At 38.0% G+C, this 17,742-nt stretch overlaps 7 non-coding genes and 2 pseudogenes across 7 annotated transcripts; all 9 read left to right on the forward strand.

The window, feature by feature from the left end:
• Window positions 1–1,381: 1,381 nt before the first annotated feature.
• LOC112410187 (small nucleolar RNA SNORD113/SNORD114 family) lies at window positions 1,382–1,454 on the forward strand. Its single transcript, XR_003005365.1, has one exon. It is a non-coding gene; the product is annotated as a small nucleolar RNA SNORD113/SNORD114 family (small nucleolar RNA).
• Window positions 1,455–3,822: 2,368 nt separating this feature from the next.
• Window positions 3,823–3,898, forward strand: LOC112410251 (uncharacterized; annotated as a pseudogene).
• Window positions 3,899–4,915: 1,017 nt separating this feature from the next.
• Window positions 4,916–4,982, forward strand: LOC112410232 (uncharacterized; annotated as a pseudogene).
• A 767-nt stretch (window positions 4,983–5,749) lies between these two features.
• LOC112410257 (small nucleolar RNA SNORD113/SNORD114 family) lies at window positions 5,750–5,821 on the forward strand. Its single transcript, XR_003005401.1, has one exon. It is a non-coding gene; the product is annotated as a small nucleolar RNA SNORD113/SNORD114 family (small nucleolar RNA).
• An 876-nt stretch (window positions 5,822–6,697) lies between these two features.
• LOC112409933 (small nucleolar RNA SNORD113/SNORD114 family) lies at window positions 6,698–6,770 on the forward strand. Its single transcript, XR_003005280.1, has one exon. It is a non-coding gene; the product is annotated as a small nucleolar RNA SNORD113/SNORD114 family (small nucleolar RNA).
• Window positions 6,771–7,688: 918 nt separating this feature from the next.
• LOC112410075 (small nucleolar RNA SNORD113/SNORD114 family) lies at window positions 7,689–7,760 on the forward strand. Its single transcript, XR_003005322.1, has one exon. It is a non-coding gene; the product is annotated as a small nucleolar RNA SNORD113/SNORD114 family (small nucleolar RNA).
• Window positions 7,761–8,286: 526 nt separating this feature from the next.
• Window positions 8,287–8,361, forward strand: LOC112410241 (small nucleolar RNA SNORD113/SNORD114 family). The gene has a single exon (XR_003005396.1). It is a non-coding gene; the product is annotated as a small nucleolar RNA SNORD113/SNORD114 family (small nucleolar RNA).
• Window positions 8,362–10,334: 1,973 nt separating this feature from the next.
• Window positions 10,335–10,480, forward strand: LOC112410042 (small nucleolar RNA SNORA79). Its single transcript, XR_003005312.1, has one exon. It is a non-coding gene; the product is annotated as a small nucleolar RNA SNORA79 (small nucleolar RNA).
• Window positions 10,481–11,564: 1,084 nt separating this feature from the next.
• Window positions 11,565–11,638, forward strand: LOC112409998 (small nucleolar RNA SNORD113/SNORD114 family). Its single transcript, XR_003005295.1, has one exon. It is a non-coding gene; the product is annotated as a small nucleolar RNA SNORD113/SNORD114 family (small nucleolar RNA).
• Window positions 11,639–17,742: the final 6,104 nt, after the last annotated feature.

A 17,742-nucleotide genomic window follows, 5' to 3' on the forward strand; every position in this document is an offset into this window, starting at 1 on the left:
TATTTGTAATGAGGTGGATGGACCTAGAGTCTGTCATACAGAGTGAAGTAAGTCAGAAAGAGAAAAACAAATACTGTATGCTAACACATATATATGGAATTTAAGAAAAAAAAATGTCATGAAGAACCTAGGGGTAAGATGGGAATAAAGACACAGACCTTCTAGAGAATGGACTTGAGGATATGGGGAGGGGGAAGGGTAAGCTGTGACAAAGTGAGAGAGAGGCATGGACATATATACACTACCAAATGTAAAATAGATAGCTAGTGGGAAGCAGCCACATAGCACATGGAGATCAGCTCGGTGCTTTGTGACCACCTACAGGGGTGGGATAGGGAGGGTGGGAGGGAGGGAGATGCAAGAGGGAGGAGATATGGGAACATATGTATATGTATAACTGATTCACTTTGTTATAAAGCAGAAACTAACACACCATTGTAAAGCAATTATACTCCAATAAAGATATAAAAAAAAAAATGCTGAGTAGCCAGGGACCACCGGGAGGTGGGAGAAATGGGAGATGTTAGTCAAAGGGTACACATTTCCATTACACAATGCATAATATCTAGGGATGTAATGCACACCTTCATGGCTATGGTTAATAATACTCTATTGTGTTCTTGGAATTTGCAAATAGAGTAAGTCTTAAGTGTTCTCATCACACAGAAAGTCAACTACGTGAGGTGATGGATGTGTTCATTAACTTGATTTTAGTGATCATTTCACAATCTGTATGTGTGTTAAATAATGTTGAATAGCTTTAAACATCATTTTGTACAACTTAGACATGAACAATTTTTATTTGTCCATCTTAGCTCAATAAAGCCGTAAATTTAAAAAACAAAACAAACAAACAAAAAAATATCTCCACTGTGAATAATTTATAAATACCTAAATGCATGAGTAAATGAAATATGGATATCAAGGATCAATGGGGATTATACTTAAACATTTTTTTATCATCGACTGCTTTGTACTTTGTACAGAATGGAAACACTTGAGCTGATTTAAGCAGTGTACTGTGATGGTGACCTCTGTGATTGCATCTCTGGGTTAGGAGAACAGACACCAATGTGAGTAATAGTCAAAGTCTTGTATGGATTTCAGTGATTCCTTTCAGGGTATTTAATGTGTTATCGAATAGTACCATATATAATAAGAATGGCCAACTGCAGCCCAGTGATAGATCCTGAATTAATATGTAACATAAAAACAAAGGATATAAACAAAGAGATATACTGATGTGTAAATAATTCTATTATATATACAGAATAGGTATTTCAGGGCTTTTCTGGCTTTTTGCGAATAATTGGGTTTTAAAATTATTAGTGAATTAATCAATAAACACTGTAGAAATGAATGAAGAAAACAGGTACAACATTGGATCCATGATGACTGTTCGGTGCGTTATGAGTCGTGTATGATGAATACGTGTCTGGAACTCTGAGGTCCAATGCAAATGGATTCTGGCCCATTGCCCCTATTTCAGGTGATCCTATAGACACATGTCAGGAGTATGCAAGAATCTTGTTTTATGTTCATTCATTTTCTTTTTCTTTTTATAATGGGATCAATCAAATAATAAATAGATAAATAAAGATGAAGGTGGTGGAACTTTCTCCAGTTATAGAAATATGTGGTTATGCAAGAAATACTATCAACATATATTAAAAACAAATGTATGTTAGGAAACATATGGTACAAATGTATGTTAGGAAACATATGGTTAGGAAACATATGATAAATAAAGATGAAGGTGGTGGAACTTTCTCCAGTTATAGAAATATGTGGTTATGCAAGAAATACTATCAACATATACTAAAAACAAATGTATGTTAGGAAACATATGGTACAAGGGGGTTATTCTTTGACTAAGGATGATATAGTTATTGATAAGTCAAATTTTCATGTTCTCTGTCATTGTCAAGATCGATATTGTTCATTTACTTAGGAGAAAATAAAATACAAACTATCCCAATTCACTACCTACCTAAATGACTGACTAAATGAAATGTGGAATTCAAGGACTAATGAAAATATCTGTTACTCTTTTTTTATCTTCTACTTTGTCTTGTACTCCTTAGAATCGTTGCAATGGGCTGACTTAAGTGTTCCACCGATGTCACGAATCCTGTGGTTGCATCTATGTGTTAAGAGCTTGGAGAGCAAAGTGAGTAATAGTCAAAATTATTTTCTTGGTTTTGTGGTTTTCTTTTTTATAAGATTTTCCCTGCAATCTTAAAACCTGTGAGGGACTTCCCTGGTGGTCCAGTGGTTAAGACTTCGCCTTCTGTTGCAGGGGGTGTGGGTTCAATCTCTGGTCAGGGAGCTGAGATCCCACATGCCGCGGGGCCAAAAAACCAAAACATAAAACAGAAACAATATTGTAACAAATTCAATAAGGACTTTTAAAATGGTCCACATCAAAAAATCTTTAAAAAAAATGTGAAATATAATTGATGATTGTCGACCATGGCTAAACAGTAAAAGTAGGGTTGATATGAAGCATTGATAAATTTATATAGGATTCATATTAATGAATCTATATAGGAAACTTTGAGGTCAATTAATGACAGTTTCTGTGGGAAGTAATTCTATAGATAAATGAAAGAGCCAAGGACCTTGTTTGTTTTAAGTTTTTGTGACCGTGAAGCATTTATTTTATTATTATTAGTGAATTGATGAATTAATCAATAAAAAGTGTTGACGTGAATGAAGGCAATGAGGACCAAGTCTGCATAAACAATGATGACTTGTGGTACGAGTCTTTGATGAGGAACACTACGGGTCTGGAGTTCTGAGGCCCAACACAAAACAAATCTAACATTCTCCCCTCTTTTTTTTTTTTTTTTTTTTTGGACAGCCGTGGCTCACGGGCGCAGCCGCTCCGTGGCATGTGGGATCTTCCTGGACCGGGGCACGAACCCGTGTCCCCTGCATCGGCAGGCGGACTCTCAACCACTGCGCCACCAGGGAAGCCCTCTCCCCTCTTTTGAAGTGATCCTGTAGGGAGATGCCAGGCATATATGAGGATCATGTTCTTAGTCTTAGTGTACAGAATACCTAAAAGTATTATTATTAAGAAATCAATGGCAAGATAAGTAAATAAATAGGTAAGTAAATAAATATGAAGAGTGGAAACACTGTTCATTGTTAAAAAGTATTATGAAGAAATCTGATGATGTAAATTGGGATGGAAAATAAAATGATCAAGTGTATATGTCTTTGAGTGAGAATAGTAGTGATAATTGTCATTTACTGATTCAGTTACAACTTTGACATTTGATTTCTTAAGAGCAAAATAAATAAATCTTACCATAAATTAATAAATGCCTAAATGACTATGCAGATGAGTTGTGGAAACTTTAAATCAGTGGAGAGAAAGTCTCAACATTTTTATCATCTTGTCTGCTTCGTCCTCTTCAGAACAGATGCTGGAGGTGACTTCAGCACCTGTTGTCATCAAGATTGTCTGCTGCTTCCTTGTGTGGAAAGAGACCAAGGTGAGTAATGGTCCACACTGTTGTCTTGGATTGGGTCATGTGTTTAAGGGTATTTACAATATTATTAAAAAGTATTAAATTCATTAAAAAATTCCTAATGATAAATAGGATATGAAACATTATGTTGATTAATCAATAATGTGCAGGATTGAGGTCTATTAATGAAAAAGATATAGTCTGTGTGGAAAATGATTCCGTAAACCAGTGTTAGGAATCTTTTCCTAGAGTTTTTGTGAACCATGTATTATTTTCATTCTTATCAATGAATTCATAATTTAATCAGTACAAACATACAAATGAAGAGAAACAGACCAAATCATGGACCAGTGATGATGTCTGATGGCATAGGAGTCATGGACGAGGAAACAATTTGTGTCTGAAACTCGGAGGTCCAACACAGAACAAAATTAACCTGTTCCTCTGTTGAAATTGTTTCTATAAAGAGATGTGAGACATATACAAATATCATATTCTTGTATTCATTTCATAACTTAGATTTGTTACTATTATGGAATTACTATAGAATCATTAGACAAATATAAATGCATACACTAAAAAACAATAGGGTGAAGCATTGTCCAATTATGAATGTATGTTGCGTGGCAAAAGATATTAATAAAATTGAAAACATTGATACCTATTCAGAAAAGGTGATTAAGTCTCATTTTTTTAATTGTCTGCTCCGTGTTGTACTTCTCAGTACAGATGCCCTCGAGCTGCTTTCAGCATCTTCCACCCTCATGAGCTCTACGGTTGCCTGTATATACTAGGAAGACAGAGATTAATGTGAGTAATCGTGAGGTTACTCTCTTGGTTTCAGTGTTGTTTTTTTTTTAAGTGATTCATTTAAAAGTGCAAAATAAGGGGCTTCCTTGGTGGCTCAGTGGTTGAGAATCTGCCTGCTAATGCAGGGGACACGGGTTCGAGCCCTGGTCTGGGAAGATCCCACAGGCCGCGGAGCAACTAGGCCCGTGAGCCACAACTACTGAGCCTGCACGTCTGGAGCCTGTGCTCTGCAACAAGAGAGGTCGCGATAGTGAGAGGCCCGTGCACTGCAATGAAGAGTGGCCCCCGCTTGCCACGACTAGAGAAAGCCCTTGCACAGAAACGAAGACCCAACACAGCCAAAAATAAATTAATTAATTTTTTAAAAAGTGCAAAATAGATTTAGAGAATGCAACTCTGTCTCAGTGATAAATATGGGATAAAGTTATCATATCAATGTATATATGAAAAACTGAGGATAATTAGTGAGAGGTATACTGTTGTGAGAATAATTCCATATATAGATTCGGGACACAAAAAGTACTCTTGGGTTTTTGTGAATCATAACATTTAAAAATGATTATTAATGAGGTAATGATTTAATCAACAAACCTATAGAAATTAATGAAATAAAGGAGGGGCAATATTGGATCAGTGATGACCACTGATGGCATATGAGTCATATATGATGAATGTGTCTGGAACATGGTCCAACCTGAAAAAAATCTAGTTCATTATCTCTGTTTGAATTGACCCTTTAAACTAATGGCAGGAATGTATGAGGAAAAATAATATTATAATTTGGAATGGACAGTAAACGTACCGTGTGTATTTTGCCAAGTGTGTTTTGTCTTTGACAAAAGGATGATAACAGAACCTTGTAAGTAAGAGTCAGTTATTGTTGAGTCAGTTTCCAGTTTGACAATTTGATTTATTAAGGAGAAATATGTTAACCTATTTTAATAAATACTTCAACAACTATGTAAATGAACGGTGTAGTCTATAGATCAATGGATAGAATGTCTTATTTTTTTTTATCATCTGCTCCTCTTTTTGCTCCTCAGAATGGACCCACTCGAGCTTATATAAAGGTTCTTCCAAAGTCACAAGCTGTATGGTTGCATCTTTGTATTAGGAGTGTGGAGAACAGCATAATAGTCAAAGTTCTTGACTTGGTTTGAGTGTTTTTTTTAAAACAACTATTCACTGTATTATTAAAAAGTATTGAATATAATCAAAGAAAGCCAACCATACTGATGCTTAATATCAGATTAATATGAAGCATTACATTGATTAATCCATAAATGGAACATTGAGTTCAGTTAATTGAAAGAGATGATTGAAATGAATGAGTCTATAGGTGGATGTTATGAGATATTCAAGAACGTTATTCTTGTCTTTTTTTGGTGATTTACATGTATTTCCTTATTAGTGAATTACTAAACAAATATTGGTGACATAAAGAGAAAGTTGGCCAATCATGGTCTAATGATGATGACTAGTGTATGAGTCATACACGATGAATTCTACGTGTCCAGAAGTCTGAGGATCAACACAAAGGGACTCTGTCTATTCATCATATTTTAAGTGACTATAGATAGATTTCAGGATTATACAGTGATCTTTTTCTTGGTCTTTGTGCTCATGAATTTAAAAAATATAATTATAAAAGAATCAATGGCAGAATAAATTAACAAATGTATAAATGAATAAAGATGAAGAGGGGTGAAGCATTGTTAATTAATAAAATATTTAGTCAGCAAAATGAATATTAATATATACTGGAATAGATAATGATATGGACCAAATATATTATGTCTTGAACTAAATAAGCATGATATTGACAGTGATAAGTAGTAGCCAGTTATTGCCCTGAGTCAGTTGCATGTTTGATATTTATTGTATTGAAAGAAAAATAAAAATTACCGTGAATTAATAAACACTTAAATGACTATGTACACGGAGGATGGAAATTGTGGATAAATGGAGAGAAGAGAATATCTCAACTTTTTTTTACATTCTGTCTGCTTGCTACTCTTCAGAATGGAGCTGATCTTAGGTTCTGTCGTGATCAAGGTTATGTTGCCTCTGTGTCAGGAAAGAGAACAGATGAGTAGTAGTAGTCAGAGATCTTATTTTGGTTTCAGTAATTTGTTTGAGCATTCCTGGCATTATTAAAAAGTACTAAATATAATGAAAAATTATCCATAAGAGATGTCATAGGAACCATCGTGTTGACTAATCAATGTTGAAGTCACTTAATGAAAAAATATAGTGTTTATGGGAAAAGATTCTGTAGACAGACTTCAGGAATATTTAAGGATCTTGTTTGTGTGTTTTCTTAAATAATTTGATTTTTGTTAAAATCCATGAATGAGTTATTTAATTGATACCAATGTAAAACAAATGAAGAAAACGAGGGTCTAATGTGGACCGTTAATGATGTCTGGGGCATGTGAGTCATGGATGATGAATAGTATGTGTGTGGAACTCGGGGTCAACCTGAGATCTAGTCTGTTCCCTCTGAGATGATCCTATAGACAGATGTCAGCAATACACAAATATCGTGTTCTTATTTAGATTCATAGATTTAGAATTGCTATTACTAATGAATCAATGATAGAACCATTAAGCAAATATAAATAAATAGATAAAGAAGAGGAGGGTGAAGCATTTTTCAACATGAGCATATGTGGTGACCCAAAAAATATTGCTCATAAAAGTTTTCATGTTAATATTAAAACGTTGTTCCTTAAGAAATAAATGATTAAAGAATGTTACCTCTTCGGTTTAGGATCATCTGGACACTGTTTTGTAAGAATCAGCTTTTTGATCTGGATCAGTTCCAAGTTTAAGGTTAGTCCTTTTTTGTTAAGGAAAAATGTATATTTATGCAAAATTAATAAATACCTCAATGAGTAATTGAAATGCAGAAATCAAGGATCAATGGAGATGAGGTCTGAGTTTTTTTGATTTCTTTGTCCTGCTTTGTACTCTTCAGACTGAATGCCCTTGAGCTGATTTAAGCATCTTCCATTATCAGGAGCTTTCTGGTTACATCTGTGTTAGGAGCATGAAGACCATGTGAGTAATAGTCAAAGTTCTTGTCTTGGTTTGGTTGGTTTGTTTAAGAGTATTCAAAATATTATTAAAAAGTGGAAAAATAATCAAAGATGGTCAACTCTAGACTAGCAATAAATATGAGATTGATATGATGCATTGTATTGTTTATTGAATGTTTGTAAAACTGAGGATATAGTTAAATATATATTGATGTGAGAATTATTCTGTGTACAGATTATGTATGTAAAAACTCTTCTTGGGTTTTTGTGAATCATAGTGATTTAAAATTATTATTAGTGAATTAGTGATTTGATCAATAAACACATAGAAATGAACGAAGAAAAAGAGGGGCAATACTGGATCGATGATGACTACTGGTGGCGTATGAGTCGTACATGATGAATACGTGTCTGGAACTCTGAGGTCCAACTGGAAAGAATTACCATAAACTAATAAATATTAAATGACTGAGTCCATGAAAGGTGGAACGCAAACAATCAATACATAGAAGGTCTCAAACTTTACTTTTTGTTCTTTTTTCTACTCCTCAGAATGGTCACTCCTGCACTGATTTTAGCATTCTACTGTGGCCTCAAACTCAGTTGTCTTAGGAACATGGAGACCAGTGTGAGTAATAGTCAAAGTTCTTGTCTTGGTTTGGGTGGTTTATGGTGGTCAATGCATTATTAAGAAATAGGAAATATAATCAGAGAAGGGCGACCATAGTCCAATAATGGACATGGAAACACGTTGAGTCATCCATGTATGAAACACTGAGGTCAATTCAAGAAACAGATCTAGTGTCTAGGAAATGATTTTATAGATCTACATTAGGGATATCAAGGTTCTTATTTTGGGTTTTTTCTGATTCATGTATATTTCTTTATCTGTAAGTCGTAACTTAATAAATAAAATCAAGAGGCAAAGTATAAATGAAGGCAAAAGATTCCGTGCTTGGACCTTTGCTGACAACTCGTGATGTCTGAGTCAAGGATGTTGAGTAATATGTGTCGGGACATCTGAGGTCCACCACAAGAAGAATCTAGTCTATGTCTGTACTGGAAATGATCTTACAGACAGTTGTTTCGAATATTCAGCTATCCTGTTTTTGCGCTTTTGTGGGTCAAGGATAGCGATTATATTAGTATAAGTGAATTAATGCATGGAGGTTTAAAAAATAGGAATAAGTGAATAAAAACATGGCCAGTCCTGGACCAACTATCGCAGATGTGATGAAACAGGTATCAGTACTAATCTAGTTTTGAGGAGTTGGGATTCATGTTCCTTATCTCTCAGAATGCAGCACATACAGACAGATGCATGAATTGTCAATGTTCTCATTCTGGGATGTCTTTGGTCTACGGGTTGTTTGTTTTATTACTAATTCGGAAACATGTTTATCAAATTAAATAAAAGATTAAGTGCTATTTAAATTAAAGAAGGCCAGTGATAAAAGTTTGTTGGGCAGCGTGAGCTACTGTGCTCACTGAACTCCACTGCAGAGTTACAGTCTGTTATCAGCTTGCTAGTGGGCAGCAACCTGTGCAGGTATTACTATTATTCATGCTATCACATTGAGCGTGTGCAGTTTTATCTTTACAGTGAATAAATGGATAAGTTAATAACAATCACTAGCTCGAAGGGACAAAGTGTGGGCCAGTAATGAGCGTGTCTTGAAGTAATTATGATTTAACCAGTTCCATTCAGTTGATGTCCCTCTTAGGGCAGACATTCTGGCTCTTGCTAGTTTGGGTAAGAAGAACATTGATATATACAGTAGCATTTCTGTTCAGGGTTTTGGAGGTTTTAAACGTTGTTCCATTTCTTTAAAAAGAATGACTAGTTTCCGAATTAATTTATGAATAAATAAATAAATAAAGTAGGATTGAGTATTGTTCATTGGTATGAAATTACCTTGGAACAAGGGCTGAGATGAATCTAATTCTGCACAAGTAAGGCTCAGAGATTCAGGTGGTTGTATGTATGTGTGGAGCATAGAGACGGATGCCTCACAGATGCTCCTGTCCTTGATTCAGGTACTGGATTCAAAGGTATCCCTTTTTTTATGTAAACTTTATCATTGAATTAATTAAATTAAAAGAGGGGTTACCTTTTTGCCGATTGTAGCAAGTAACATGGCCCAAAGTTTTAAGGTTAATCTCAACCAGCTCACCCTGCATCCATTAGCGTATTAGAGCAAAGTCAAGATCTAGGCTGTTTCATTCTTTTTAACATTTGCTTTCTACTCCCCAGAATGTCTTCTCATGGTTAAACGTCATGGCTGGGGAGTCTCTGGGTAAGAAGCCTATAGGCCTGTATACGTGGTACACAAAGTTCTCATCCTTGGGTGGGTAGTTTGCTCATGGGTGTTCGCTGTATTACAAAAAATGGATAAATGCCTATATATGTACACAAAATTTTACAAGACCAGAGATGAGAATGAATTACACATCAAGGATTAGTATGTAACCAGTCAGTATAACTGTTGAACTATATATTTTTAAATATCATCCTAGGACACTGAGGTTCATTAATAAACAAACAAATCAGAGGTGTTACCTGTTTGGGATGAAGGTCATTTAGACAGAGAATAGTCATAGTCAATGTTCTTGGTCTAGGTCAGTGGTGAGTTCTAGTTTATTTAATTAAGAGAAACAGAAACAAATAATGAAATGAATTAATACCTAAATAGCAAGTCAATCAAGTGGAAAACACGAATCAGTGGAGAGAATTTTGCATATTTGCCTTTTTGGCCAAAAGATATTCTGTCATATTTTATTTAACATTTTTAAAGTTATAAAAGAATCTGTAATCATTTCCCCCCCCCACCCACACTTCTTTGTGCTGTTTAATTTGTGCTTCACAGAATGGACATGAGTGGATAATCATTTTGTAATTATCAAGACCTTCATGGCTCAATGTGAGTAATGGTCAAGTTCTTGTCTTTGTTGGGATAACTTATTTAGAATATTCAGTGTATGATTTCAAAGTATGGAATACATTTGATGGCTGTTCCTCTCACTACTTTACATCTTGGGTAGTGGGATTTTAGTCCATCATATAGCAAGCTGATCTGTTTTCACTCAGAGCACCATGCGGATGGATTGTCTGTCCGATAGTGACTCCTGATTTTTGCAGATCGAACAATTGAAAAAGAGAAGGTATGGAATATAATCAAAGAAGGCCACATAAGGACCAATGATAAGATTGGGTCGTAAACCAAGGCTCGTGAAGAATCTGACTCAGCACAACAGACCCCTTGTAAAAAATGAAGTTCTACAAACGTATGAACACCAAGGGGGGTAAGGGGGTTGTGGGATGAATTGGGAGATTGGGATTGCCATATATACACTAATATGTATAAAACAGATAACTCATGAGAACCTGCTGTGTGGCACAGGGAATTCTACCTCACTTCGCTGTATGGTAGAAACTAACACAACACTGTAAAAGAGCTATACCCCAATTAAAAAAAAAAAAATGAAGTTCTGACTTCTTAGCTCTGTGGGTAAGGGACCTAGAGTCTCTTGTCTGCAACACTCATAGTTCTTCTTATATTGGGTGGTTCATTTACAGGTGCTTATTGTGTTATTAAAATGAATAACTGAATACATTAATTAATAAAATGGAGGTCCATTCATGAAGCAGAGATAAGAATGTGGCATAAATCATTGTTTACAATTAATTGTTGTCATGGTTACCTCATGTTCACTAAATTAAAACCCCAATCCAGGCCTTTTCATTTGTCAGCATCTTACATTCCACAGGATGGATGAACTATCACTAATTAAATTATTCTCCAATCATGAAGATCTTTGCCTAATCCCTCCGGCGGAGGACCATATCTTGCCATGTAAGTAATAAAGTTCTTGGTTTGGGTGGTTAGCTCATGGGTTTCCGTTGTATCATTAAAAAAGAATAAATGTAATTAAAATTAAATGCCATGCATAGACCTACAATGCGAATGTGTTATGAGCCAAAGTTTATGATTAATGCAATTTAGCACAAATGAAGTATAAGAAAAAAACTTAACTTTTCCCATTCATTTCAAAACTGAAATGTCCCATTTTATGTTTGTCCCATTGATTATTTAAACATCCCCCTCTTGATAAAGATCTAGGCTGTTACTCATTTAGGAAGTCAGTACTCTAGTTGTTGAGTAGGACAACAGTTTCATGGTTGTTCATTGTAACATCTAAAAATTGTTCAAATTAAATGCAGAAGGGCCACACCTGGACCAGTGATGTGAATGGAATGCATCTGAATAAAAATTATGATCAATCATTGTTTGAACCACTGAGGTCCATGGCAAAAAGAGAACTAGTGTTTGACTTTTTTGGGAATGATCTCAGGAAAGTTTGAGAATCTAGTTCATAGATATTGCTTTTATACTATTAGTGAATAAATGAATGGATCAATAAACAAATACATTCGAAAGAAAAGAAAGAGAGGTCAAAACATGGACCAATTTTTAGGATGTGTTATAAAATAAGGAATATAATTACTTCAGTTCTGAAATATGTTGGCCCAATAAGAAAACATATACATAAAGTTGTTACCACTTTGTGTAGGAAGCAGCTAGAAAGAGGTATTTAATAATCAATATTCAGCTTTTAGTCTGAAGTGGGTTACTAGATGTTTGATTCATGAAGGAAACAAAATTAGGATTAAGCAAATGGTTAACTAAATGAAAGAGTGCAAAATAGGAACCAATGATCAGTGCCTGTTATTCTTTTTTCCATCTGCTTTGTGCCCCAGAATGGCCACACCTTGGTTGTTTTAGTCATTATTTAATGATGAAGATCTTGACTGTTACCTGTGTGGCCAAGGAGAGTATAGATCAGGGTAAGTAAGAGATTAAGTTTTTATTCTTGGTTTGGTCATTTTGTTTATGGATGATGACTATATTCTTTAAAAAGAATAGATGGCTGCAAGTAACTATAGAACAAATCAAAGAAGATTATGCAGGGACCAATGATAAGACTTTGTCTGACAAGGATCGTGGTTAATTCATTTTGCAAAACCCAAAAAAAAAAAGATTTCTGTTAAAAAATAGATTTAGACTGCTACCTCTTACAATAAGAAGAGCATAGATGAATTCTAGGCTTAGTCCAAGATCTTGTTCTTGGGTCGGTTGTGTTTTCCTTGGGTAATAAATAATTGAGCAAATTAAAGATAGATATGCTAGTAAAATCACAATGGCCACTCATGACCAATGATGTGATTATTCATGAAACAAGGATTTGTTTAACTCAAGTCAGCTATTGTACCACTCTGTTAAAGGAGTATATAGGGAGACGTAAGAGTCAAAGTTTACCCTCTTGTTTGGAAGTGGATTCTTTGCTGTTGACTTTACTTTTGAAAATGAGTACCTGACTAAATTAATAAATAAGAGAAAATCCATATATAAAGAAAATGAAAATGACCAAGAGTACTTCACTGATAACATTTTATGAAACAAGAATTATGAGCGGCCCAGCTTTACTTCTCTGATATCCATTTAACCAAAAAGATTTAATCTGTTAACCTCCGTTTATAAGGGGGACATAGATATTAAAATATTTGTTGTTTTTGTTGTTGTATTTTAGTGGGTCCTTGGGTGTTCCTATCATCATTATTATTATTGTTTAGTAAATCAATCTATGAAAAAGTAAGTTAGAAGAGGGCCAGTGATGGAAATGTGCTTTGAAACACATTACGGTTCTGAACCACTGACATTTATAAAAATAAAACACTTTTTAAAATGTTTGTTTTAATAGTATGTAGTGTGCAGTTCATGTTGTACTGAACTAATTTGGATATTTTTGCATGCTGCTTACCTGGATTTTTTTTTTTTTTCACCCTATCTCAGGAACAAATACTAATGACCTGATTGGGGGTGGTGGCAAGAGGTCCCTGTACCCCATATTTTAAAATGTTCTGGCACTTGGTATCTGAGAGAGTGCAAAAATAACTGATACTAAGGTATTAATTTCAGCTCAACAAGTATTGATCCAAATCTGTGTCAGGCTCTGTATTGGTCATGGCATTCATATCTACTGGCTATGTTTTTTTTTGCGGTACGTGGGCCTCTCACTGTTCTGGCCCCTCCCGGCGCGGAGCACAGGCTCCGGACGCGCAGGCTCAGCGGCCATGGCTCACGGGCACAGCCGCTCCGCGGCATGTGGGATCTTCCCAGACTGGGGCACGAACCCGTGTCCCCTACATCGGTAGGCGGACTCTCAACCACTGCGCCACCAGGGAAGCCCCCTATGGCATTCATATCTAAATCTGTTCTAGTTCCAGCAATCAAGTAGCTCTTTGGGATTAGGTGGAGACCTACTGATAAATATAATAATTCAGTATAAATAGGGCAAGTAGATGGGCTTTCCAGAAGCACAGATGGCAGGACTTCAGCTCAGTCTCAAGTATCAGATGCTTTATAAAAGAGAAGATGCCTGTGCCAATGACCACCTCCCTGGGCTGTAAGGTCCAGGGCGTTAGGACTCACACTCCTCCTACACACTGCACAAAGAGCACATGTAATACATTTGTTGAATGAGTCATTGAATAAAAGGTGAATGAAATAATGAATGAATGAAGCAGCGAGTAAGTGAGTGAATGAGTCTTTTTTAAAATAAATTTATTTATTTAATTTTATTTATTTTAATTTTGGCTGTGTTGGGTCTTTGTTGCTGCCTGCCGGCTTTCTCTATTTGTGGCGAGTGGGGGCTACTCTTTGTTGCAGTGTGAGGGCTTCTCACTGTGGTGGCTTCTCTTGTTGCAGGGCACAGGCTCTAGATGCACGGGCTTCAGTAGCTGTGGCTCGCAGGCTCTAGAGCGCAGGCTCAGGAGTTGTGGCACACAGGCTTAGTTGCCCCGCGGCATGTGGGATCTTCCTGGACTAGAGCTTGAACCCGTGTCCCCTGCATTGGCAGGTGGATTCAAAACCATTGCGCCACCAGGGAAGCCCCTGAATGAGTCTTTGAGTAAAAAAAGGAATGGAAAAAAAGGAGCGAAAATGTGGAGTACACAAATGAGTGAACACATTGATAATGTGTAGAGTAACTAAATCAATGAGTACTTAAGTGTATGATGAATTCATGAGTGGATGAGTCGATGTGTAGGTACAGATGTCAAGAGGTGGATGGCGAGTGATGAATGAGTAAGTGAAGGAGGGAATGAATGAAAGACTAGTTGTTCAATGACTCAATAAGAGAAAGATGAGTACGCAACCAGATGGGTGAATTAATAAGTGGATTCCAGAATGAGTTTATCAATAAATGGATTAGTGAAAGTTAATTGGTAAGGACAGAATGAGTGAGCCAGTGAGTCAATGAGGAACCAAATGAATTAATTGATGAATAAGTCAAAAAAGGAGTGTGGGAATAAAGAAGTCAATGAAAAGAGGACAAAGTTGAATAATTTAACTAATGACTAGATAAGTAAGTCAAGGCCTGAGACAAATTAATGAGGGAATGGATAGGCAAATGGATGGAGGGATGAGTATCTTAGAGTCATTGAATAAAAGACTAATAATTGAGTGATTCAACGAGTCAATGAATATGTCATCCAAGAATAAATTGAGTGCTCTATGAATGAACGAGTGAATAAGTGAACGAATCAGTAAATGAATGAGTCAGTGACCCGTGTGTGAGGCAATGAGTAGATGAGGTCCCACTGGGCTTCCTTCCCTGACCAGTCCAAAGTCAGCCACACCCCAGCCTCAGAGCACATTCTAAATACCGCACGGAACACCCATCCCACTCCGTCGTGGGCATTTGTTTACATGTCACCATTAAACTGACCTGCTCCATGAGCCAAGAACTGGGTCAAATTCTTCTCTGTCTCCCCAAGGCCTGCCCAGCCTGAGCCTAGGAGGCGCCCGGTAAATTACTGCTGAATGAATGAATGAATAGCTAAAAATACATGTGCTTTTGTGGAACCGGGATGGCCCTTCTCAGAACGGCCCGGGAACTCTTCTGCAGGGAGGTGTGCTGTGTGTCAGATGGTCTGTGGCATCCTCCTGCCCAAGTGCAAATTCTCCCTTGAGTCCAGCTTCCTGTGGCCAGTGCCAGACAGTGAGACAGGATCCTGGCAGTTCTGACTGCCCTGGACCTTGGCCCATCCTTGGGCAACATTGGCTTGGACTGGTGGAATGGAAACCCTGGGTCTTCCCGAAAGCTGCCCCGGCCTCTGCCAAGACAGGAGATTGAAAATAACCCAGTCTTGTTTTCATGCCTCCAGTGAGGGGGGCCACTCCTTGTCTTTCATCCTGCTTCTAGCTGTGGGACTTTGGGTTAGACAGGAAGCACTCCGGACCTCCAGCCTCAGTGTCACCTATTAGATGAGAATAACGATACCTACCTGGCTGGATTGTTGTGAGAATTAACCTTGTCTAAAAGGAGCTTATTATAAGGCCCTTATCTGGCGTAATACCTATCCTATACATAATAGTATGGTACCAGAGAGGAAAGAGATGCCTCAGAAATTACCTGAAGGAGCTGTAATTGATGGTGTCAACTGCATTCATTTAAAAGCTCCCAAATGGATGTGGTACCCAAATTCCCCTGTCCCAGAAGAATAGAGAGTTCAACTAAGTTTTGGAAGAATACCAGTTTGGATGGGACAGGCCAGCCCAGACCATGCACATTTAAGGCATCATATCATACCCTCTACCAGGGACAGACAACAAGAAATGCGAGTTGGCAACAATTTTGCACTGTGTGGGGCATTTGCCCAAGATTCTCCCTCCCTCCCGTCCTCCTTCCCTCCCTCCTTCTGTTCCTCCCTCCCTCCCCCCAGCAATTACATATTCAGTATCCACTATTTACCTAATACCGACCACTACTCTTCCTCTCTTGTCTTGACCAGCTCCTGATCCTGGATTCCGTCTCCCACTCCTGGTCTTGCATCCTTCCTTTGAACTTGGTGATGGTACTTGGTCATCTGGCTTGGAATATAGCCATCTCCTTCTCAAGGATTTGATGTCCACTCAAACCATTCACCTGAATCAGGTAGAATCCCCCTTTTTAACTGTGGGCATCTGGGCCTCTAATTTTGAGTCTTCTGGGTCAACTCTCTCCCATCTGGGCAAACTCCAGTCCCTCCGGCGAGGCGTTCAGACTGTGTGGGTAGCAGGTGGGCCCTCCGCATGCTGAGGGTGAGCAGCATGGTCAGCGTTGATGCCTTTGGGCCAGAGGCTAAGATTCAGTTGTCAAGTGTGTACACATATGGGAATCAGTTTCTCACATTTCCCCAGAGTTCCTGGGTAAACGAGGTGTGCTTCCCTCACTGCCTAACACAGATGTCACCTGCCTCTCACATTCCCACAGTCCCTTGCCCCTCCTTTGACTTCCCACATCCCTGTGTCCAAATTTGCCCTTCCTCACTCATTCATCCTTCATCAGTACCACAGACAGAGCCCATATTACGTTGTTAAATTATGAGCCGCCAGTCTCTCCCAAAGGGCTCTGAAATTCTTGAAGTCGGGGTCTTCTTTTTGAGTCATGCTCACCCAGCAGAAGATCTGGGCACCTGGAAATGCTTGGCGAATTAATCATTCATTCTTTCATTTACTCAAAAAATATTGGGCCCTTCCTATGGTGCCAGAAGCTGGGTGATAAATAGCAAGAAGTAAGACATATCCCATCTCTATCCTGGTGGAGCGTCAAGTCTTGAGTGGGAGATAGATTTTAAACAACTATGCATATGGCAAAATTACCTGATTACACATGTGACCAGTGCTATGAAGCCCAGGTGCCCGGGGCTTTGTTAACCTGCCAGCTGGACTGGTCTTGACCCTCATAAGAAGCTGAATCTGCTTCTCTCCTGTGTTTTGGGGGGCCACTGAAAGGAGGACAAAGCCATAGGCTTGGTGGGAGCTGCTTGATGGCTTTGGCTCCCTGGGGTCAATCAGGTCAGCAGAGTCTTTGGACATCCTTGGAGGAAAGGGAGACGAGTGTACTTTGGAGTTTGTGCAGCTGCTGCCTGGCCATTTCCTGGGCAGTTGTGACCAGCCAGCCCAACACAACATTCACTCAAGCACCGTGCTTGTTAAGGAAAGTTCTGTTGAGTGTCAGGGTTTGGTCTGCCCTGTCAACTTTCAAGTATTTCTCTTAGATGTGTTGCCAAATGACAAACCGAGGGTAGAATGGAATATATGTTGACCTTTTTGCTTCCCTCTACCATATTTCTTTGAGTTTCTCAAAACGGCTGCCTGGGACACTGGCTATCGCTAACATTACTAGAATGTTCTACAGCACCCCCGGCAAATGGGCCTACATTGTTTCAGTCGCCATCCCTGATGCCTCCCTCCCTCTGCTTCCAACTCCAGTCTACCCCCTTCAGCATCTCTCCAGGGAGCCCATGAGTCTACGGTTCTCATCACCATCACCCCCATGTTGGTCCAGGCTCCTTGGGCTGTCATCCG

This window comes from Neophocaena asiaeorientalis, unplaced genomic scaffold, assembly GCF_003031525.2.
Source record: "Neophocaena asiaeorientalis asiaeorientalis breed wild unplaced genomic scaffold, Neophocaena_asiaeorientalis_V1.1 scaffold476, whole genome shotgun sequence".
NCBI classification, from domain to species: Eukaryota; Metazoa; Chordata; class Mammalia; order Artiodactyla; family Phocoenidae; genus Neophocaena; species Neophocaena asiaeorientalis.